At 38.5% G+C, this 23,319-nt stretch overlaps 1 long non-coding RNA gene across 1 annotated transcript; it reads left to right on the plus strand.

The window, feature by feature from the left end:
- The first annotated feature begins 469 nt into the window (after positions 1-469).
- LOC130685065 (uncharacterized) lies at positions 470-22,206 on the plus strand. Its single transcript, XR_008999500.1, has 3 exons — positions 470-782; positions 924-1,022; positions 21,173-22,206. It is a non-coding gene; the product is annotated as an uncharacterized LOC130685065 (long non-coding RNA).
- Positions 22,207-23,319: the final 1,113 nt, after the last annotated feature.

The raw sequence follows: 23,319 nt of genomic DNA on the forward strand, positions 1-23,319 counted from the left end.
GTAATGTGATTTTTTGGACAGAAAAAGATGCAGATACTTGGCTGAGATCCCTCTTTCTCTAGGACACCTTGGATATTGATACGCCCATCCAGGTTAAAAGTTCTCCACTGCAGCTCTTACCGGTGAAATGTGTTGTTTCTTGACTTCTTGTCTTCTTGAAGGAAATAATTCAGTCAAGAGACCAGAAAGCAAGAAAATGCGGTGAGGCAAAAAATACGCTCTCCAGACCGTAGAGACGCTTGTGGGGTAAGCTGAACAAACCCGGCTATTAGGGTTAGATTGGTCTTTATTTTTTCTTAAGAGGCAGGAAGTCCTGCCCTGCGTCTTACGTCCTTTGACCGACAGGTTGATTGACAGCTCTGGGTTGTATCAACTTTTTCTCAGCGCGCAGGCACCTCAGCTGGAAGTACCCAAGCGAAGCCCACAGGTGGGCCAGAGCCGCAGTGCTAATGTTAGTCTAATGAGGTGGGGATGCTAGGTCTTCAGACCCTGCGCGTGCCCTGTAGTCACGGGAGCCCCCGAGCCAGGTCAGGTGTCCTTGACCTGGAACTGGGACCTACGGAGGGCTTAGCGGCTGGCCAGGGGGTCGTCTTCCTCGGTGACGGCCTGGCCCCCTTCTGCCTCTGTCTGCCTAGCCGCCTCCTAACACGGCCACTCGAATTCAAGATCATCTTTGATAAGGTTAACCTGCTACTGCCGCCTTGCAACAGAATTTTAACCACCTGAGGCCTCTCACTGCACCCAGTTCAGCTTAAGTCGGACCCAGAATGAGCCCAGACGAGGTCTGGTTTCCAACCCAGCCCAGCCGGGACGCGGTCGGGTCTGTACGTCGGACCCAGGACGCCTCTGTCCGTTTCCCATCCAGTCTGGAAACAGCCTTGCCCGAATGAACCCTGACCTGCCTACCGAAATCCCGACTGCAGAAGCTGCGGAGGATCCCGGAGGGCCCTGGGCTCGCCTGCCGGCGGCGAGGGAGGAAGCCGTCCGCGAGCGCGGGAAACCGCGAGTCCCGCGCCCACCAGGTACTCCGTCCGCTGGCTCGTGGCTCCCGCGGGTCGTCGGGGCACCTCTGAAGTCTCCCTGCCCCACGGTTACTATGAAAACATAAACTGAGGCATGTTAAAATTTTTGAGAGTTTATTTGAGCGACAGTGGTTTTGAGTCGGGCAGCATCTAATCCAACTGCAAGGCGCCTAGACGAGCTGTACTTTCAGAGACTTTCAGAGGCTTAAGGCAGAGAATCAAGGAGTTAGAATAAGCAGAAAACGGTGGGATGAGGGGGAGCTGGTTATTGTAAGGTTACGTTCCTTTAGGGAACGGCAGGGGTCTGGCAGGCAGATTACTTAACTAGCACTGCTCAGGTGATTCCTAATTGGTTTAAGATTGCAGTTCTGGAAGAACCGAAACTGTAATAAAGTTTCTGTTTGGTGATATGGGGTTTAGAATAAAGAACTCCGTTTTGGGCCTGTTGTCTTGTTTTTAAAACCGTTATGGCTTACATTTAATGTCATGCTGAAACCATCTGCCTCCTTTCAATTGTACAATTGTGATTTTTTTCCCTACAGTTCTGACCTTAATTGTTTTTCTTTTCAAATGTATTTTTTGGTAAGAATACAAAAAATTTGATCCAGCTGTATAATATTTTTCCAAGTGACTGGTTGATTCTCTCAGCATCCTTTATTGATTTCTCTATCTTTCCCCCATCTATTTGGAAATATATTATTTCCCAAATTTCCTATTTAACGGGTTCATCTGTGAACACTATTGTTTCATTGATCTATTTGTCTAGTATACTGTTTTTCAAATTGTGCTTTTTTTCATCAGAGAAGATGTCTGTTTAGCCAACATGATTGGAAATAGTGTTTTCTGTTAATCAAAAAAACCGGTTAAAGCAGAGAATCATAAAAAAAAAGACCACAATAGCCTAAATGTTTTAATATAAAACTTAGAAATGCAATTTGCCAGTCTCTTGAATTAGATCTCAGGCATTTTCTATGACTATGGTTCTGTTAATTTTTGTATCATCAATATTGGGGCAGTTTGGGCAAGATCTTGAAAGAAAGACATAAGCAATCTGAGAATCCTTTTTATTATTTGTGACCTAATCTGTTAAGAGTTTTCTTATCCACACTAGTTCAAAAGATTTTATTGTAGTTTTCTAAAACATTTAACTTAATTTTCATAGCAACAACCTTTTTCTTTAAGAACACATTTCATGGGTTTACATAATATTAAATTAGGTAATTATTTGCTGTAAATAGGCATAAACAATTCTGAGTTTTTAGTTTTAGTTCTGAGAAAGAATAATTGACTCAACCGTGAAAACAGATTTCGTGAATGTAATAGAGTGTTGCCCACTGGCTGTGTTTTCAGTATTTAGAGGGCATCAGGTGATACATTTCAGAGTGAAAAGTGAATTCCCTAAACTGGGAGATTAGTTAGGGGACGGATATTTGTACTTGTGTTACAATCATCTGGGAATCTTATAAAAAATGCATATCTCCATGCTCTAGTCCTGACCTAGAAAATCAGAATTTTCAGTGTTTTACCCATTGGGAAATTTCAGAATTAATATGCATCCTAGGTGATTTTTCTGCATGATTTGAGAGCTGTGGGTGTATTACTTCACTCATAACAAGCTACTCTAATTTATGCAACTCTAATATATTTTAATATTCTGTAACACTCCAATTTTCTTCACTAGTTCTTCCTGTTTATTTTAACAGATCAAAGTTAAAATTTTGCTTTCAACTTATTTCAGGTCACATTGATTCAGTAGATTAGAGAGAATTGGCATCATAATGGTGTGCAATTTTGGTTTTCCCAGACACATTATGTATATCCATTTATTCCAGGCTTTTTAATGTGACTCTGTGGGGCTTTAAAGTTTTCTTTGTATAAGCCCTATGTAATTCTTGCTGAGTTTCTTCCTCAATGTTTTATCTTCTTTTGCTATTCCTACTGAAAATAAGAACTATTTATCCATCAAATTTTCAAACTTACTTGGTTTATATATGATAAAAGCTGTTTGTTACTCTTATATTTTGATTTTGTAGTCAGTCTCTTGATTCACTTTTTTTCATTGTTCACATAGTTTGTTTTATTTTCATTTCTCTGGTGTTTTCTAAACATAAGTCGCATCTACTGCAAACAATAACTATTTTGCCTTTTCCTTCTTTCTGTTTTTATTTCTTGTTTCTCTTTCCAAGTGCACAGACTTTCTGAATGGCACTCTGCTATTCTGAAATGTGGAACTGCATCCCCATTGTTTATTCCTCCTGTCCCTGGCCCATGTCCACAAGTCTTACCAGTCTAAGTAAATGATGCTGGGACTTTAAGAGCTGCACCATTTATTTGACTAATTCTTCCCCAGTGTGTGTGGAAGTTACATCCTCCCCCCATTTGCTCCAAAATGCTCAGTGTTTGGGAAATATTTTTTTTTTAGCTTGTGTTTTAAATTTGTAGCTGCTTTTCTTATTTAATTGAAAATGCTCTGTTTTTATTTTTGTTTTTTGTTGAGTTTCACATAAAGTGTTATAATTACATCTGGCTAATTATCATAGGAAGTCTTTTCCATCAGCTTTTTAAAGACCTGAAAATATGTTATTTAGATTTTAATTTCTTTTTTCTTTTTACATAAATGTAAGCTTGGTGGAACATTCTAATTCTAAATCTTAGGGAGAATTTTCATCTGTTATTGCTAAAAATAAAGATGGTGATAGTTTTATTTCAAGAATACATTATAGATGAGATTCAAGATGGCAGCGTGAGAGGTGAGATGGAGAATTTCTCCCAAGACCACAAATAGTATGAAAATATAGTTAATTGCTACAACTAACCCTAAAACATCAACAAGAAAGAAGGCTGAACCAGACTGCATGCAGACCTCATGAACAGAGCAGACCTCACGAACACAGGGTAACGTACGAATGCCTTAATCCAGCGGAACCCAGGCCCTTCCCTAACCCCAGCTCACTGGCGGGAGGAAGAGAAACGGATCAGGGGAGGGGGTGGAAGCCTGGGACTGCGGAACACCCAGCCCTGGAGGTCGACTTTGGGAGCAGAAACCTACCCTGTGTGATGCTCTGGACGTTGGGTGGCTCAGACAGGTGGAGGTCTTGAGAGACTGAGATTCCGGCCGTTTGTGGAGGATGGGGATCCACACCGGCTGCTCTGGGACAAAGGAAAGGCAGGCCATTTGAGAGGCTTCCTAGCAGCGAGAGGGCTGCTGGAGGAGTGGGGTTTGCATGGAGCTTGCTGTGCAGGGGAGGGGAGAGCTGGACAAGGTTGTCTGAGCATGCTCTGCCCAGCTGGTAAGGACTTCGAGGAGCTTCAGGGGCCCCATCCCCCTGGCTTCCTACTCAGCTCCGAGGCCCCCCATTGTGACACACAGTCTGCTGCGCCTTCCTCCTAGCCTGCCGGCACCAGTTTGCATACTGGCAATCACTGCACTGGCATCAGTCCAGCCACAGGGAGGCCCCGCCTACAACAGCTATAGACACAAAGCATAGAGGCTTACAGCTGTGTGCTCGGCCCACTGGCTCTGACACGAGACAGGCACCGCAGACGGGAATCAGGAAACAGATCTCTCCTCCCCCCAGGCACCAGCTCCGCTTCCCTACGACCCACAGCCACACTGTAGGGACTGAGCAGCTCCTGAGACTGGAGCTTCTGGGCACTAGTGGGCACCACACAGTAATATGAAATGTCAAAAGAACATGGTTCACACCAAAACCTCACAAAGCCCAGAAAAAGGGCCTAATGATACTGAACTCACCAATCTGCCTGAAAGAGAGTTCAAAATAAAATCATAAACATGCTTATGGAGGTACAGAAAAATGTTCAAGAACTCAGGAATGAATTTAAGGTGGGGATTCAATCATTAAGAAATTCCACATCTGAAATGAAACATAAAATGGATTTAAAAGCAGATTAGATGTAGTAGAAGAGACAGTAAATGGAATAGAAATTAGAGAAGAGGAATACAAAGAAGCTGAGGCACAAAGAGAAAAAAAAATTTCTAAGAATGAAAAAATATTGACAGAACTGTGTGACCAATCCAAATGGAACGATATTTGTATTATAGGAGTACCAGAAGAAGAAGAAGAGAGAAAAAGGGATAGAAAGTGTCATTGATGAAAACTTCCCCAATCTGGGGAAGGAGATAGTCTCTCAGGCCATGGAGATCCACAGATCTCCCAACACAAGGGACCCAAGGAAGACAACACCAAGACACATAGTAATTAAAATGGAAAAGATCAAGGATAAGGACAGACTGTTAAAAGCAGCCAGAGACAGAAATATGATTACATACAAAGGAAAGCCCATCAGGCTAACATCAGACTTCTCAGCAGAAACCTTACAAGCCAGAAGGGAGTGGCATGAAGTATTTAAAGCTATGAAGCAGAAGGGGCTTGAACCAAGAATACTATACCCGGCAAGGTTATCATTTAAATTTGAAGGAGGGATTAAACAATTTTCAGATAAGAAAAAGTTGAGAGAATTTACCTCCCACAAACCACCTCTACAGTGCATTTCGGAGGGACTCCTATAGATGCAAGTATTCCTAAGGCTAAGTAGATGTCACCCAAGGGATAGACAAAGAGCACAGAATATGATTAATAACATACGAAGAATGTAGGGGGAAGAAAAAGGAGGAAATAAAACAAAAGAAGAACCTTTAGATTGTGTTTGTAATAGCACATGAAGTGAGTTAAATTAGACTCTTAGATAGTAGGGGAATTACCCTTGAACCTTTGGTAACCAAGAATCTAAAGCCTGCAATGGCAATAAGTACATACCTGTCGATAACCACCCTAAATGTAAATGGTCTGAATGCACCAATCAAAAGACATAGAGTCACTGAATGGATTAAAAAACAAGACCCATCTATATGCTGCCTACAAGAGACTCACTTCAAACCCAAAGACATATACAGACTGCATGAAAAGGGATGGAGAAAGATATTTCATGCAACTAACAGGGAGAAAAAAGCAGGAGTTGCAGTACTTGTATCAGACAAAATAGACTTCAAAACAAAGAAAGTCACAAGAGACAAAGAAGGACAGTACATAATGATCAAAGGGTCAGTCCAACAAGAGGATATAGCTATTGTAAATATCTATGCAACCAACACAGGATCACCTACATATGTGAAACAAATATTAACAGAATTAAAGGGGGAAATAGAATGCAATGCATTCATTTTAGGAGATTTCAACACACCACTCACTCCAAAGTACCGATCAACCAGACAGAAAATAAGTAAAGAGACACAGGCACTGAACAACATACTAGAACAGATGGACCTAACGGATGTCTACAGAACACTCCATCCAAAAGAAACGATGCATTCTTCTAAAGGGCACATGGAACATTTTCAAGAATAGATCATAGACTAGGCCACAAAAAGAACCTCAGTAAATTCAAAAAGATTGAAATTGTACCAACCAGCTTCTCAGATCATAAAGGTATGAAACTAGAAATAAATTACACGAGGTAAATGAGAAAGCCCACAAACACATGGAGGGTTAATAACATGCTCCTGAATAATCAATGGATCAATGACCAAATAAAAACAGGCATCAAGCCATATATGGAGACAAATGACAAAAATAATTCAACAACACAAAATTGGTGGGATGCAGCCAAGGCCTTGCTAAGAGGGAAATATATTGCAATACAGGCGTACCTCAGGAACAAAGAACAATCCCAAATGAACAGTCTGAACTCAAAATTACTGAAATTAGAAAGGGAAGAACAAAGGCAGCCCAAAGTCAGTAGAAGGAGGGACATAATAAAGACTTAAGCACAAACAAATAAAATTGAGAAGAACAAAACAATAGAAAGAATCAATGAAAGCAGGAACTGGTTCTTCGACAAAATAAAAAAAATAGATAAACCACTAGCCAGACTAATCAAGAAAAAAAGAGAGTCTACACACATAAACAGAATCTGAAATGAGAAAGGAAAAATCACCACGGATACCACAGAAATACAAAGAATTATGAGAGAATACTATGAAAAATTATATGGTAACAAATTGGATAACCTAGAAGAAATGAACAACTTTCTAGAAAAATACAACCTTCCAAAGCTGACCCAGGAAGAAACAGAAAATCTGAACAGACCAATTACCAGCAAAGAAATTGAACTGGTAATCAAAAAACTATGTAAGAACAAAACCCCTGGACCAGATGGTTTCACTGCTGAATTTCATCAAACATTTAGTGAAGACCTAATACCCATCCTCCTTAAAGTTTTCCAAAAAGTAGAAGAGGAGGGAATACTCCCAAACTCATTCTATGAGGGCAGCATCACTCTAATACCAAAACAAGGCAAAGACACCACAAAAAAAGAAAATTACAGACCAGTATCCCTGCTGAATGTAGATGCAATAATACTCAAGAAAATATTAGCAAACTGAGTTCAAAAATACATCAAAAAGAACATCCATCATGATCAAGTGGGATTCATCCCAGGGATGCAAGGATGGTAAAACATTTGAAAATCCATCAACATCATGCACTACATTAACAAAAAGAAGGACAAAAATGACATGATCATCTCCATAGATGCTGAAAAAGCATTTGACAAAATTCAACATCCATTCATGATAAAAACTCTCAACAAAATGGGTATAGAGGGCAAGTACCTCAACATAATAAAGGCCATACATGACAAACCCACAGCTAACTTCATACTAAACAGCGAGACGCTGACAGCATTTCTTTCCAGATCAGGAACAAGACAAGGATGTCCACTTCCCCCACTTTTATTCAACATAATTCTGGATGTCCTAGCCACGGCAGTCAGACAACATAAAGAAATAAAAGGCATCCAGATTGGCAAGAAAGAAGTCAAGCTGTCCCTGTTTGCAGATGACATGACAGTGTGCATAAAAAACCCTAAAGAATCCACTCCAAAATTACTAGATCTAATATCTGAATTCAGCAGAGTTGCAGGATACAAAATTAATACACAGAAATCTGTTGCATTCCTATACATTAACGATGAACTAGCAGAAAGAGAAATCAGGAAAACAGTTCCATTCACAATTGCATCAAAAAGAATAAAATACCTAGGAATAAACCTAACCAAGGAAGTAAAAGACCTATACACTGAAAACTACAAGACACTCTTAAAAGAAATTAAAGAGGACACTGAGAAATGGAAGTTCATCCCATGCTCTTGGCTACAAAGAATTAATATTGTCAAAATGGCCATCCTGCCTAAAGCAATCTACAGATTCAATGTAATCCTATCAAAATACCTACAGCATTCTTCAATGAACTATAGCAAATAGTTTTAAAATTCAAATGGAACCACAAAAGACCCCGAGTAGCCAAAGCAATCCTGAGAAGGAAGAATAAAGCAGGGGGAATTATACTCCCTGACTTCAAGCTCTACTACAAAGCCACAGTAATCAAGACAATTTGATACTGGCACAAGAACAGATCCATAGACCAGTGGAACAGAATAGAGAGTCCTGATATAAACCCAAGCATATATGGTCAATTAATATATGATAAAAGAGCCATGGATATACAATGGGGAAATGATAGCCTCTTCAACAGCTGGTGTCAGCAAAACTGGACAGCTACATGTAAGAGAATGAAACTGGATTATTGTCTCACCCCCTACACAAAAGTAAACTCAAAATGGATCAAAGACCTGAATGAAAGTCATGAAACCATAATACTCTTAGGAAAAAATATAGGCAAAAATCTATTGGAAATAAACATGAGCAACTTCGTCATGAATATATATCTCCCTGTGCAAGGGAAACAAAAGCAAAAATGAGCAAGTGGGACTATATCAAACTGAAAAGCTTCTGGACAACAAAGGATACCATCAGTAGAACAGAAAACATCATACAGTATGGGAGAATATATTCATAAATGACAGATCCGGTAAAGAGTTAACACTCAAAATATATAAAGAGCTCACACACCTCAACAAACAAGAAGCAAATAATTCAATAAAAAAATGGGCATAGGATCTGAACAGACACTTCTGCAGAGAAGAAATTCAGATGGCCAACAGACATATGAAACATTCTCCACATCACTAATCGTCATCAGGGAAATGCAAATTAAAACCACAATGAGCTATCACCTCACAGCAGTTAGGATGGCCAACATCCAAAAGACAAACAACAACAAATGTTGGTGAGTGTGTGGAGAAAGAGGAACCCTCGTACACTGCTGGTGGGAATGTAAACTAGTTCAGCCACTGTGGAAAGCAGTATGGAGTTCCTCAGAAAACTCAAAATAGAAATACCATTTGACCCAGGAATTTCACTCTTAGGAATTTACCCTAAGAATGCAGTAGCCCAGTTTTAAAAAGACATATGCACCCCTATGTTTATCGCAGCACTATTTAGAATAGCCAAGAAATGGAGGCAACCTAAGTGTCCATCAGAAGATGAATGGATAAAGAAGATGTGGTACATATACACAATGGAATATTATTCAGCCACAAGAAGAAAACAAATCCTACCATTTGCAACAACATGGATGGAGCTAGAGGGTATTATGCTCAGTGAAATAAGCCAGGCGGAGAAAGACAATTATCAAATGATTTCACTCATTTGTGGAGTATAAGAACAAAGCAAAAACTGAAGGAACAAAACAGCAGCAGATTCACAGAACCCAAAAATGTACTAAGAGTTACCAAAGGAAAAGAGACTTGGGAGGATGGGTGGGAAGGGAGGGATATGGGGGAAAACGGGACTTTACCATTAGCACACATAATGTAGTTGGATGGAGAGATGGGGAAGGCAGCAAATACAGAGAAGACAAGTAATGATTCTATAGCATCTTACTATGCTGATGGACAGTGACTGTAATGGAGTATGGGTGGGGAGGACTTGATAATAGGGGAGTCTAGTAACCATAATGTTCACGTAATTATACATTAATGATATCAAAAAAAAAGAATGCATTATAGAAAATATGTAAAATTCTTATTGTCGGCAATGTGATGTGAATTGGGGAGAGTGTGATTTGTTTATCTTTTCAGGTCAGAGTTGAATAAAGTGTGAAGTGTATCTTTATACTTGCTCTATTACATTTGTGTCACCTTCTGTGTATTCAGGAAAATAGAATAGTAAACATTCCTAAGTTAGTGACAGAATAAATATATGGCCAGCTCATTGTCAAGTAATAATAGAACTTAATTACCCATTTCCTAAAATCATTCCATTTTCTGCTTACATCCGTGTATCACAAAGCTAAATATTTTTCCCATCTTTGAAAAGAAATCAAACATTCACATCAGACATTCAAAACTTGAGAACCTACACCGAGAGAATCACGTCAACTACAAGAAGAAAAAATTCTCTGACAAGATTTCACCCACATAATTCAATGATCAAGACAAGCTGTGATCAATAATACCAAATATCCCAGATTGTTTCTTCTCCATTGTTATGTTTCTGAAAAGTGCTGGATAGTTCAGAATGCATAACCAGCAAAGCAGATTTGATGGTCTTGATGAAGAAACAAGAGATGGATGTACTAATATCTCCAGGGCATTAATACCTCAATATAATCATACAAATACTGGCATTACCATGGATATCTGTACATATTTAATTAGCAGACACTGGGTAGGTGATTAATACGGATATCCTGTGATGATTATTCACTTAAGAAATACTGGAGATGTGTAGTGAGAAAAATGTACTAATCTTTTACAAACTCAAACAGTCTGAAATACACTGCCTTTGTAAACTATGTATTGTCAATGCTAAAATTACAAAATATCCTTCTCCTAAGATAAACTTATATCACCGCCTTTAAAAGATATTAAACTACACCAATATAAATTATTTGTAGTAGTTCTATAAATTGAGAAAAGCAGGAAAAATATATAAAAATATATAGTATCTTAAAAAATATGTTAAGGCACATCAAAATTTCGGTCACCAAGGTATTGGTTTCACATGAAGTCTTAATTTGTCTCTCTTCTGCGTGCATAGAAAAGTACATAAATGAGGAATTTTCATTCACAACTCCTCTTCTGCCAAATTCCAAATGAAATGAAACCAAATCCAGCATATTATAAAATTTGACTCGAAGGAAACCTCAGACTCTGAAGCCATTAAGCACACATTTCCTAAATGAAAAGTAAGTTGTCTGCAAGCTGCCTTGACAGGGTCTGCAGTCTCATCGTATAAAACAGCAGGTCAGCAGACTGTCAGAGAGCTCCTGGGATAAACAGAAACCAAGTCAAACTTCCCCCTTCCTGTCTTTCCATTACAGCTTCATCTTGACTGAAGGAAAATGCTTCCCTGCTCTAAAACAGATCCCCAGGTATCCCCATATCCCCGTACAGCATGTGGATAGTGCCTTTTGAGTTAGAAATGGTTTTCAAAACCAGGAAGTAATGCCTTTACTGTATGCAAAAGACATTAATGATTCGTTTTGGAATTTAAAATTAACTACTTTTATTAGATATGTCAACTCCTAGTAATTAAAACTAAAACTTCAGGAAATATTTTAGACTGATTATAGTTGTTAAGAGCAAAGAAACTGGAATTCGACAATTGGGTTTGAATTCTATTTATACATGTACTATCTCTAACTTTAGACAATACTTGATTTGTTTGTGCCTCAGTTTCCTTATCTTTAATGGGAATAGTGATCATTTTTAACCTCATAGAAAAGTCTTAAATGTTGAATTAATTAATATGTATTTTAGAATAATAATTCATGCCATGTAATATATTTTATATGTGCTAGCTTTAATGTAATAGTTATTATAGATATATAAATCTCTAGATATTTTCTGTAATCTATAACCTCTGCCACTATATAGACATCTGAGTACCATTAGCCATACTCTGTCATTATCATATTCTATAAATCTTTCTGGAATTCTAGACCTTTGATAAACAGTTGCATGTATCCAGAGCGAGATGAGGTAGGATGCTGAGTGAGCAAAAATGGTGCTCTAGCTTCTTATTTTTTATGCTGTTAATTTTGTTTTTATTAAGGTATCATTGATATACAATCTTATGAAGGTTTCCCATTAGCAACACTGTGGGTATTACATTTCCACCTATTATCAAGTACTCCCTCCACACCCCATTGCAGTCACTGTCCATCAGCAGAGTTAGATGTTACAGTGTCAGTACTTGACTACTCTGTGCTATCCTGCTTTCCCCATGCCACACCCCCACATTATGTGTGCTAATTATAATGCCCCTTAGTACCCATCTACCTTCTTCCTCACACAGCCTCCCCATATCCTTCCCTTTGGTAACCAGTTATCCCTTCTTGGAGTCTGTGAGTCTGCTGCTCTTTTGTTCCTTCAGGTTGCTTTGTTCTTATACTCCACAAATGAGTGAAGTCATTTGTCACTTGTCTTTCTCCACCTGGCTGATTTCAATGAGCATAATACTCTCTAGCTCCACCAATGTTGTTGCAAATGGTAGGATTTGTTTTCTTATGGCTGAATAATATTCTATTGTGTATATGTACCACATCTTTATCCATTCATCTGCTGTTGGACACTTAGATTGTTTCCATGTATTGGCTATTGCAAATAGTGCTGCGATAAACATAGGGTTACATATGTCTTTTTGAATATGGGATTTTGTTTTCTTTGGGTAAATTCCTAGAAGTGGAACTCCTGGATCAAATGGCATTTCTATTTTTAGTTTTTTGAGGAACCTCCATATTGCTTTCCACAATGGTTGAATTAGCTTACATTCACCCCAGCAATGTAGGAGGGTTCCCCTTTCTCCGCATCCTCACCAGCATTACTTGTTCCTTGTCTTTTGGATGATGACCATCCTAACTGGTGTGAGGTGATACCTCATTGTGGTTTTATTTTGTATTTCCCTGGTAATTAGGGATGTGGAACACGTTTTTATGTGCCTGTTGGCCATCTGAATTTCTTCTTTGGAGAAGTGTCTGTTCAGATCCTCTGCTATTTTTAATTGCAGTTATTTGCTTTTTGGGTGTTGAGGCATGTGAGTTCTTTATATATTTTGGATATTAAACCTCTTATTGGATTTGTTGTTTACTAATATATTCACCCATACTGTAGGATGCCTTTTTCTGCTGATGGTGTCCTTTGCTGTACAGAAGCTTTTTAGTTTGATCTAGTCCCATTTATTCATTTTTGCTTTTGTTTCCCTTGCTCGAGGAGATGTGTTCAGGAAAAAATTGTTCATGTTTATATTCAAGAGATTTTTGCCCATGTTTTCTTTTAAGAATTTTATGATTTCATGACTTTCATTCAGGTCTTTGATCCATTTTGAATTTACTTTTGTGTATGGAGTTAGACAGTAATCCAGTTTCATTCTCTTACATGTAGCTGTACAGTTTTGCCAACACCAGCTGTTGAAGAGGCTGTCATTTTCCCACTGTATATCCATGGCCCCTTTATCATGTATTAATTGACCATTTATGGTTGGGTCTATATCAGGGCTCTCTAGTCCATTCCATTGGTCTATGGGTCTGTTCTTGTGCCAGTACCAAATTGTCTTGATTACTGTGGCTTTGTAGTAGAGTTTGAAGTTGGGGAGCATAATGCCCCCAGCTTTATTCTTCCTTCTCAGAATTGCTTTGGATATTCGAGGTCTTTTGTGGTTCTATATGACTTTTAGAATGATTTTCTCTAGTTCTTTGAAGAATGCTGTTGGTATTTTGATAGGAATTGTATTGAATATATAGATTGCTTTAGGCAGGATTGCCATTTTGACAATATTAATTATTCCTATCCATGAGCATGGGATGGGTTTCCATTTATTGTTATCTTTAATTTCTCTTAAGAGTGTCTTACAGTTTTAAGGGTATAGGTCTTTCACTTCCTTGGTTAGGTTTATTCCTAGGTATTTTATTATTTTTGATGCAACTGTGAATGGAATTGTTTTCCTGATTTCTCTCTCTGCTAGTTCATTGTTAGTGTATAGGAATGCCACAGATTTCTGTGTATTAATTTTGTATCCTGCAACTTTGCTGAATTCAGATATTAGATCTAGTAGTTTTGAAGTGGAATTTTGTCAAATGTTTTTTCAGCATCTATGGAGATGATCATGTGGTTTTTGTTCTTCTTTTTGTTGATGTGGTGGATGATGTTCATGGATTTTCTAATGTACCATCCTTGCATCCCTGGAATAAATCTAACTTGCTCATGATGGTTGATCTTTTTTATGTATTTTTGAATTTGGCTTGCTAATGTTTGGTTGAGTATTTTTGCATCTATGTTCATCAGGGATATTGGTCTGTAACTTTCTTTTTTTGTGGTGTCTTTGCCTTTTTTTGGTATTAGAATGATGTTGGCCTAGTAGAATGAGTTTGGGCATATTCCCTCCTCTTCTACTTTTTGGAAAACTTTAAGGAGGATGTGTATTAGGTCTTCACTAAATGTTTGATAAAATTCAGTGGTGAAGTCATCTTTGCCAGGTGTTTTGTTCTTAGGTAGTTTTTGGATTACCAGTTCAATTTCGTTGTTGGTAATTGGTCTGTTCAGATTTTCTGTTTCTTCCTTGGTCAGCCTTGGAAGGTTGTAATTTTCTAGAAAGTTGTCCTTTTCTTCTTGATTATCCAGTTTGTTAGCTAAATTTTTTCATAATATTCTCTAATAATTCTTCATATTTCTGTAGTGTCCATAGCAATTTTTCTTTCTCATTTATGATATTGTTTATGTGTGAAGACTCTTTTTTTCTTGAAAAGTCTGGCTCAGGGTTTATCTATTTTGTTTATTATCTCAAAGAACCAGCTCTTGCTTTAATTGATTCTATAGTTTTATTATTTTTGGTTTTATTTATTTCTGCTCTAATCTTTATTATGTCCCTCCTTCTACTCACTTTGGGCCTCATTTGTTCTTCTTTTTCCAGTTTCATTAATTGTGAGTTTAGACTACTCACTCGTATGGCATTGTTCTTCTTTCCTGAGGCAGGCCTGTATTGCAAGATACTTTCCTCTTAGCACGGCCTTGGCTGTGTCCCACAGATTTTGTGGTGTTGAATTACTGTTGTCATTTGTGTCCATATATTGCTTGATTTCTGTTTTTATTTGGTCATTGTTCCATTGGTTATTTAGGAGCATGTTATGAATCCTCCAGGTGTTTGCGGGATTTTTCATTTTCTTTGTGTAATTTATTTCTAGTTGCATACCTTTGTGGTCTGAGAAACTGATTGGTACAATGTCAGTCTTTTTTAACTTACTGAGGCTCTTTTTGTGACCTAGTATATGATGTATTCTTGACAATATTCCTTGTGCACTTGAGAAGAATGTGCATTCTGCTGCTTTTGGGTGCAGAGTTCTGTAGATGTCTGTTAGGTCCATCTGTTCTAATGTGTTGTTCAGTGCCTCTGTGTCCTTACTTATTTTCTGTGTGGTTGATCTGTCCTTCAGAGTGAGTGGCATGTTGAAGTCTCCTAGAATGAATGCATTACACACTATGTCCCCTTTAAATTTATGTAGTATTTGTTTCACATATATAGGTGCTCCTGTGTTGGGAGCGTAGATTTTTATAATGGTTACTTCTTCTCGTTGCATTGACCCCTTTATCATTATGTAATGTCCTTCTTTGTCTCTTGTAACTTTCTTTGTTTTGAAGTCTATTTTGTCTGATATGACTACTGCAACTCCTGCTTTTTTCTCTCTATTAGTTGCTTGAAATATCTTTTTCCATCCCTTCACTTTTAGCCTGTGTATGTCTTTGGGTTTAAAATGAGTCTCTTGTAGGCAGCATATAGATGGGTCTTGTTTTTTTTATCCATTCAGTGCTCTGTGTCTTTTGGTGGGTGCATTCAGTCCATTTACATTTAGGGTGATTATTGATAGGCATGTACTTATTGCCATTGCAGACTTTAGATTTCTGGTTAACAAAGGTTCAAGATTAACTTTCTTACTATCTAAGAGTCTAACTTAACTCACTTAATATGCTATTACAAACACAATCTAATGGTTCTTTTCTTTTTCTTCTCCTTTTTCTTCTTCCTCCATTCTTTCTGTATTAGATATCATATTCTGTGCTCTTTGTCTATCCCTTGATTGACTTTGGGGATAGTTAATTTAGTTTTGCATTTGCATAGTAATTTGCTGTTCTACTTTCTTTACAGTGGTTTTATTACCTCTCGTGACAGCTATTAAACTTTAGGAACACTTCCGTCTATAGCACTCCCTCTAAAATAGACTGTAAAGATGGTACATCTGAGGTAAATTCTCTCAGCTTTTGCTTATCTGGAAATTGTTTAATCCCTCCTTCAAATTTCAATGATAATCTTGTTGGATAAAGTAATCTTGGTTCCAGGCCCTTCTGCTTCATTGCATTAAATACATCATGCCACTCCCTTCTGGCCTGGAAGGTTTCTGCTGAGAAGTCTGAGGTTGGCCTGATGGGCTTTCCTTTGTATGTTATCTTATTTCTCTCTCTGGCTCCTTTTAAAAGTCTGTCTTTATCCTTGATCTTTGCCATTTTAATTATTATATGTCTTGATGTTATCTTCCTTGGTTCCCTTGTGTTGGGAGATCTGTGCAGCTCCATGACTTGAGAGATTATCTCCTTCCCCTGACTGTGGAAATTCTCAGCAACTACCTCCTCAAAGACACTTTCTATCCCTTTCTCTCTCTCTTCTTCTTCTGGTATCCCTATAATGCGAATAATGTTCTATTTGGATTGTTCACACAGTTCTCTCAATATTCTTTCATTTTTAGAGATCCTTTTTTCTCTCAATACCTCAGCTCCTTTGTATTCCTCTTCTCTGGTTTCTATTTCATTTATCGTCTCCTCCACTGTCTCCAATCTACTTTTAATACCCTCCATTGTGCTCTTCAATGATTGGATATCTTACCAGAATTCATTCCCGAGTTCTTGAATATCTTTCTGTACCTCCATTAGCATGTTAATGATTTTCGTTTTGAACTACCTTTCAGGAATATTCATGATGTCCATGTCATCTTTCTCAGGGTTTATATTAATTTTACTGTGAACCAGGTTCCTTTGGCTTTTCATATTTGTATATGGCGCCCTCTTGTGTCCTGAAGCTCTTCTCTCTTGAGCTGCTCAGCCCCTGAAGCAATGTTGGTGGTCACAGGGGAGCGGTATGGGTGTCTGGGGGGAGGAAAGAGCTATTTCCTGCTTCCCGGCCTCTATGCCTGTCTCCACTGTGTGAACCAGTGGGCTAAGCTCACAGGTATAAGCTTTTGTCCCAGAGCAGCTGAATATAGATCCCTGCTTTCCACAAGCAGCTGAAATCTCAGGCTCTCCAGAAATTCTGCCTGTCTTGGCTTTCCAACCCTGTAATCACGAGAGTATCATGAAAGCACCATGAAATGTAGGTTTGTGCTCCCAGAGCAGATCTTTGGAGTTAGGTATTTAGCAGTCCCAGGCCTCCACTTCCTCCCTGCTATGTTTCTCTTCCTCCTGCTGGTGAGCTGGGGTGGAGGAAGGGCTTGGATCCCCCTGGGTCACAGCTTTGGTACATTACCCTGTTCCGTGAAGACTGCTCTTTTCTCCAGGTGTATGCAGTGTGGCACAGTCCTCTTTCCTGTTGCTCTCTCAGGATTAATTATATTAATTTCATTTTCATTTTATATGTGGTTTTAGGAGGAAGCCTCTCTCTCACCTCTCACATTGCCATCTTCAATCCTCACTGTACTTTCTTTATACTGTGGTTTTATTTTCTCTGGTGACAGCTATTTAGCCTTAGGAGCACTTCCATCTAGAGCAGTCCCTTTAAAATATACTGCATTAATGATTTGTGGAAGGTAAATATCCTCAACTTTTACTTAGCTGGAAATTGTTTAATCCCTCCTTCAAATTTAAAGATAATAATATTGCCGCATTGAGTTTTCTTGGTTCTAGGCCCTTTTGTTTCATTGCATTAAACATATCATGCCATTCCTTTCTGACCTGTAAGTTGGAGTTAGGTGTTCAGCATTCCCGGCCTCCACTTCCCCCCTGCTCTGTTTCTCTTCCTCCTGTTGGTGAGCTGGTTTCTGTTGAGAAATCTGATGATAGACCGATGGGTTTTCCTTCGTATGTGATCTTTTTTTTTTAATCTCTCTGGGTGCTTTTAATAGTCTCTCTTTATCCTTTATCTTTGCTACTTTAATTATTATGTCTTGGTGTTGTCTTCCTTGGGTCCCTTGTTTGGGAGATTTGTGTACTTCCATGGCCTATGAGACTCTTTTCTTCCCCAGTTTGGGGACGTTTTCCACAATTATTTCCTCAAAGCACTTCCTGTCCCTCTATATCTCTCTATTCTTCTTCTGGTACCCCTAGAATGTGAATATTGTTTTCTTTTGATTGGTCACACAGTTCTCTTAATATTCCTTCATTCCTAGAGATCTTTTTTTCTCTCTGGGCCGCAGCTTCTTTGTATTCCTGTTATCTAATTTTATTTCATTTAGTGTCTTCTCTCCCTCATCTAATCTGCTTTTAAATCCCTTCCTTGTATGGTTCATTTCAGATACTGTATTTTTCAAAGTTTCTTGAAGTCTTCCCTGAGGTCTTGAGTATTTTTCTGTAGTTCCATGCGCATGTTGGTGATTTTTATTTTGAAATCTTTATGAAGGACACTGTGGATCTCAGTTTCACTTAGCCCTCTTTCTGGTGTTTGAGGTATTTTGGTTTATATAAGATTCTTTTGCCGTTTCATATATCTAATGATTACTATGGAATTATAACTTTGTGTAGGCAGCGCCATCTACTGCCCAGAAGCTGTACTGTCTGGAGCTGCCCAGCCCCTGTAGTGGTGGGGGTTGCATGCACCTGGCACCAGCACCTACCAGGAGGAAAGAGCTCTTTTCCTGCTTCCTAGATGCAGTGCCTGCCTCCACTGCCAGGGCCAGTGGGCTGAGCACACATGGAGGAGTATGTTTGCTATGCCCTTTTAGTTACTGTAGGTGGGCCATCCTCCATCTTGCCTGTTGTAATGGCAAGGAAGCAGGTTTGTGAGCACGTGCTGTCTGGTAGGAAAGAGTGGCAGTGGCAGGCTGCTTATTACAGTGCGGGGCCTTGGTTCTGTGTTGCCAGCCAGGGGGATGGAGCACATGAAGCTCCTGAAAGTTCCCAACCTGCTGGGCTGAGTGTTCAGGGACGTTTTTGTCCACCTGTCCTTTCTCCTGAGCAGCAGGCTCTGTATAATCCTTGCCCCTTTGGCAGCCCTCTCGCTGTTATGAAGTCTCTCAGGCTGTCTTCCTTTCTTTTGTCCTGGAGCAGCCAGTTGTGGGTACCTGTTCTCCACAAGCGGCTGTGATCTCAGTCTCCCCAAGTATTCCACCTGTCCTTGTTTTCCAACCCCTCTATTCTCCAGAGCAACATGTAATGTGGGTTCATGCTCTCGGAGCATATCTCTAGATGTGGGTGTTTAGCCGTCCTGGGCTTCTACTCCCTCCCTGTTCCATTTCTCTTCCTTCTGACTGTGAGGTTCAGTGGGGGGAGGGCTCGGTTTCTGCTGGATTGTGGCTTTGCTGCTTTACCCCTTTTCATGAAGTCTTCTCTTTTCCCCAGATGTATGCCATCTCTTTCAGTCTTTTTTCCTGTCACTCTTTCAGGATGAGTTGTATTTTCTGTATTTTCATGTTATGTGTGGTTTTTGGGGGAGGTTTCTTCCTCATTTCTCACACCAACATCTTGTTTCAGTGTTGTCCTAGCTTTTCAAAACTTTAAAAAAGAAATCAAAGTCTGCGTGTCTGTTACTTAATACTATTCATAAGCAAAACTGGAAGTCAGCAGATTGCTTTAATATTTCTTCTGTTTTGTTACCCCTTCCTATATCCCTGCAACCAAGGTTCAAGAGGTCTCTTGTACTTGTAGACCCTGTTATGGTGGGTTCAGCATCTTTATACAGTGGTCTGTGCTGAGCATCTTTCCCTTGTTCTTCAGTTCATTTGATACCATTCCATTCCCAGTGAAACAGACTGAAGTTCTGTGTCTCATAATCTTGTCCTCTGTTTGGCAATGTAATTATAATGTGTTCATCAAAAATGAATCCCAACTGGAAAATTAGCTAGCTAATGTCACCATTTCCAAATATTGCCTCAACCTCTCTCTCTGGCATTGGTTGTGTCTTATGTATATGAAACACATATTAGCTCATTTAAAGAACACTCATTTTACATCAATTTTCAGGCCCATCATAGTTCTTATGTAAAAGGTAATACTTCATTGTATACCTTTGGAATAAAGACCTCAGTTTAGTTTAGATGTTGCTTGGTATATTTTATTAATTCCTGAACCTGGAAGTTTATTGTCTGGATATTGCCTATTCTCATATACTTAAAATGAAGTTTTAATTGGATCAGTATTTCCCAACTCATGATTTGGTGATTCTTGAGAAGACTAATGATAAAGAGGATACCAGGCCAAATTAAATTGAGAAATGCTACTTACTCCACAGTACTCTTAATGACTCATCAGACACAAGTCATATTAAAGGTTAGGAAAATTTTTATGAAAAAGAAGCATATTTAACTTTATTTTGATCTAACAGTTTCTTTGTGTTTTGCATAGCATCCACTGACATTATAGAAGTATTTCTTTGAATACGTTGAAAAACCTGTTTTAGATGAGAAGTAGTAGAGCATAGCCACATGATTTAAATGATTATATTTATAGAAGAACTTGACACAAATAAAAAATGTGCATGAAACTAGAGTTATACTTATCCCATCAATTGTTTAAAAATATTTGAACTGTTTGTCAAACTTTCCCTCTTGTAATTTGCACACTTCATTCTATAAACAGGCAGATCTTGATTTTCAAAACTGATAAATGAGAGTGAATTAAGGTCTACAGACTAAGAATGGCAAATGGCTCATGGCCATTGCCTCTATGTAGCTAACTGCATGGAGTGATAAAATTAGGTTGTCTTATTCCATGGACTGTACAGTAGCTCTTACTGTGCTGGGAATTAGGCTAAATTAAGTCTAGATCACAAAAAGCTTTATATGCTGTTAGCAAAATTGTAGTTATTAATCCTTTCTCTAATGAGAAGTCAGAATAATTAAAACTGAAATGGACTAATGTATCTCTAACTCTTAGTGCAATTGGTGAACACAGAAGCAGGAAGTCTATAATGACTATTATTTTTATAGCAGCTTTGCAAAATATACATCACATTGGGGAAAAAATGGGATTCTATTAAATGCTTTTGCTTCCCGTTAGAAGTTGGAAGGATGTTGATTTACCATCTTTTTATGCAGGGCCTCAATTGCTTAGTCTGAGTTGGGTGGAAACCCATTGTCTCCACACACCAGTACCTACTGGGAAACTCCTCAGGCTTCCTCATTCGCCCCCCAGGATGTTTAACGACACCACGTGCTTCAATGCAAACATACAGTCAGAGCAAGTAAACATGCTTCTGCCCTTTTCTGAATAAGTATTTGTCAGGTTTTACATGTCTTTTAATGTCAGAAGTGCCAGGTAGGATTGTGCCTCTAATGTCTTCATCTTTAATTTGCTTGTTTTCTATAACTCCTATCTGTCTTACTATTAGCCTAAAGACCAATGTGTAGCAAATTAGTCTGCTGTTAAGATTCATCCCAGATCCTCCAGAGCTGAACCTGTATTTTCCTTTCTTACTCTTGAACACATTCACAGCACATAGGGGGAACTAAAGAATAGAAACTTATTGGTCTAGGAGCTTTTTATTAACCCTTATTTTCTCACTTTCTTTTTTCTTTCTACTACTTTTATTTTAAAAATGTGCATTGGAATACTGAAGGCTTGGAAAAATCGTGAGATTAACAAGGGGACAATATGGGTGTGGAAGGCATGTATGAACACAAAAGACAAGGATTAGTAAGAAATTTCCTCAGTTATAAATATGCTTCCAGGAGTTTTTCCAGGAAATGAAAAAGATCTGATTGAACCTGGAAGTTAAAAAAAAAAAAAGCAGTGAGTTAGGAAAAACAGAAGAAAATCCTTGTCTGAAAATTGTGGGGAAAAATATCCAGATATTAAAATAGACATAAATGGATGCAAGAATGAAGTGAATCCAAAGAGTATAGAATGGATGGAGTGATGATGAATACTGATGGGGAAGGTTGAAATATACTCAGATTTTTTAGACATAAAAATCCAGACAAGGTATTTGCAAGTTGGTTGTCTTAGAGTTTGAGGAATGCAAATAGCTAAAATACAAACAGCTGAAGTTTAAGATACTTGAGATGAAGATGTCCACATGTAAGATACAATGAAAATAATAGTAACCAAGGACTAGAAATTCATATAAACATGCTGTTACACCTTGAAATAACCAATTAACACCTAAACTTATTTCTTCTAAGCTAAAGTTGGGTTAATGATAAAATATTTTCTTCTCTTTACAAAGCACTGTGCCTTTAAAAGCCCTTATATAAAGTGAAGTCATTTCTTTAAGCTTCCAAGCAGTACTGAGGGGTAGGAAGAGTTGTAGGAGTATGTAGACTTGCCCAAGTAATATGATGGGTAAATTGAGTGACAGACCTTCAGTGACAAATGAAACTAATCCAACTAAATTAAGATCATAATGGAAAGAGATATTTAGGAGAAAATGCCAAAGGAGCACTTGGAATTAAAGGGCTGAAGAAATGGGCCAAGAAATCAGTAATGGAATACCTTTGAGCCAGTGCACACCAGATGGGAATCATAATGCATGTTATAGTTACAGGTATTTTCTCGAGGAAGAACCAGATCCCTAGACTTCTGAATCAGTTATTTTCCTGAATACTGTTACATCTGTCATATCATGTTACAAGGAATGAAAAATGATGATTGTGACTGCCGGCTTCCTATAGGTATTGGAAGCTACCTAAATCAGAATTTCTAAGCATTTCTTCAAAAACCATGCAGGTCAATGAAAAGAGCAAATCAAATTACCCAAAATTGATATCTATGGCATAATTAGAACACTAAGACTATTACAAATTTCAAATTATGGGTAGATAGTGAAAAAACATACAAATTCAGCAGATTCATTCTCAGAACACATGACTTTAGGGAGTCAGTCAGCATCTGAGCAGAAAAGTGGATAGGAACCTAATAGTGATAAACAATGATAAATTCACACACAGTAGGAGAGAGTCAACACCCTGCCTAGAGCAATACTGAGAACAGGGTGGAGACCTTGGTCAAAGCTCTGGCTACTGAGGGATGAAAAGGAAAAGATGTGGGAAGTGCACAGAACCAGTGGTGAATGTATTGGGAAAGCACCTTTTTTGGGGAGAGAGGGGGACTTGGAGTAGGGAGCACTCCTAGGAGTCTTGGTGAAAGGAAAGGGCACAAGCAGTGGAAGTTAAAAATCCTACAGAAATAAGAAAACTTACAAAAAACAGAAAAAGATATGGATCATTCAGACCCCCAGTACCTG

The sequence above is a fragment of the Manis pentadactyla genome, chromosome 10 (assembly GCF_030020395.1).
Source record: "Manis pentadactyla isolate mManPen7 chromosome 10, mManPen7.hap1, whole genome shotgun sequence".
NCBI classification, from domain to species: domain Eukaryota; kingdom Metazoa; phylum Chordata; class Mammalia; order Pholidota; family Manidae; genus Manis; species Manis pentadactyla.